General features: G+C 28.1%; 1 long non-coding RNA gene across 2 annotated transcripts; it reads right to left on the reverse strand.

Annotated features, from left to right (window-relative positions):
• Nucleotides 1-384: 384 nt before the first annotated feature.
• On the reverse strand, nucleotides 385-1,320 carry LOC127722464 (uncharacterized). 2 transcript variants are annotated; one of them, XR_007991748.1, is made up of 3 exons: nucleotides 1,301-1,320; nucleotides 766-918; nucleotides 385-455 (listed from the first exon to the last, which is right to left on the reverse strand). It is a non-coding gene; the product is annotated as an uncharacterized LOC127722464 (long non-coding RNA). The 2 variants fall into 2 exon arrangements; XR_007991747.1 differs by lacking the exon at nucleotides 1,301-1,320 and having other exon boundaries at nucleotides 766-1,294.
• Nucleotides 1,321-1,893: the final 573 nt, after the last annotated feature.

Consider the following 1,893-nt stretch of genomic DNA (forward strand, 5'->3'; position numbering starts at 1 on the left):
TTAAAACATCTTGGTTAAATGTTTGTAAAAAACATTATATAAATATTCAAAAAACGTTTTATGTTCAGGCCAACTCTCAGCTTGCAAATATATCATGCATATTTAGACTAACATTTATCAGCTCTCCTCCAGGGCACCTGTTTCTTGTTCTATCATTACATGTAGTGTAATGTAGACTGTTTATTTTTTTATTTTGTTTTGCAATGCGATTGTTTTTCTCCGACTTGTGGAAATTTGAATTTTTGTTTGATATTTTTCAAACTCTTTCAAACAATTAAGAGCAGTCAAAGCATGACATTGTATACTGCCAACACAAAAGCATTGATAGAATAGCTTATTCATATGACAGGACGACTGTCAATGAATATTGAATTTTCCTGAATAGCATTTTAACATTTTATTAATTATTCTGAGTCTGCATCTTCTACTGCGAGCCTCCTCTTCTTGTTAGCCTTCTGAAGAAGAAATAATACATAAATGTTTAAACTCAATTGAGATTTAAGCTTTTACGCCGATATCAAGTCAAACATTATGAAAAAAATTGTATTATAATAATTAGATTACAGGTATGCCGTTATTTTGAATATGATACAGATTCAGGAAACAGAACTATGTCAAAAAACGTTCTAACTAAATAAAGAATACAAAGTCAAATCTAAATCAAAGTGACACTTAGCATTGACAGTAATATTAAACATTTTATGCATATATATCTGCGAATTTCAAATCCGATGTAGCAGAAAGGTTGGCTATTATGTTACTTACTTAAAGTAATTCATTCTGGGCTATCAAATGGTAGAATGCATTTTGTCCCATCTCCATTTCCATGCATTTTGAAGCCAGAATATTTTCAATGATTATTAAAATTCCTTTTGCACTCTGCTTTAATTTGTCTTCTGTAGTTCTCAAATACCAGATCTATAAATTTATATGAGAATGTAAAAATGTATATTAAAAAGAAACTCTACTTCAAGTAATTTATACACGAATCTGTCTGCAAATTTGTATAGACTTTTTCCGTATGATATTTTTTTCACATTTTACCCCCTTTTTTCACATATACATGCCATTTCATTTTGTTTAAAATATATCTTTTTCACTTTTCCATGATATCCTAATGTTTAATTATAACACTGCATACATATAATTTAAAGAAGTAGCGTCTTCAACTTTTTGTGATATTTACTCCTACAAACTATTCAAATACAGATTTTGTTTTGCCAAAGTTTTGCCGAGGACAAAAAAACAAGATTCAGTCGAGTCCGTATATCAATTACGATTTTTTAAAATTACAACTTACGTGTTTCTTTCTCTTTGAACTGAGATTTTCTCTTTTAGTTTTCTTTGTTTTCACTGCTTTCGGAAGTTACAAATAAGCGACAGGAAATAACCTCAAAAATGACCATCCCATTACATTTAGATTTTCTATAATCTTAATTACCATAGCAACTATCTTTGAAATGTGTCCAACATCTCGTTAACCTTATCAGAATGTGTTTGATTAACAGAATGGTTGTATCAAATATCACTCTGTATATATTTGTTTATTATGTTTCATCAATTAAAGTTGAACGAAAAAAGTTATAATAATACACGATTGAAATGTTCCTCAAAGGTTAAAATTATCAAGAAGATTATCTCATATAACCTCTTTGGAATTATTAAAGCTCTTCTATAAAAATGAGGAGTCATTCATGTTAATGTGATATCTAAAAAATATTTAACACTTGCTTCACTAAAATATTACTAACAAACATTTGACAAACATTTCTGTCATACATCTTACAAATATCTAGAAGACATATTATGTTAAAATGTTAATAAAAGGGTCTTCAACTAATATTTTCTAAATAAAATCGAAAAAATATTTTGTTAAGACGTTATTTAAATATT

The sequence above is a fragment of the Mytilus californianus genome, unplaced genomic scaffold (genome assembly GCF_021869535.1).
Source record: "Mytilus californianus isolate M0D057914Y unplaced genomic scaffold, xbMytCali1.0.p SCAF_12, whole genome shotgun sequence".
NCBI lineage: Eukaryota > Metazoa > Mollusca > Bivalvia > Mytilida > Mytilidae > Mytilus > Mytilus californianus.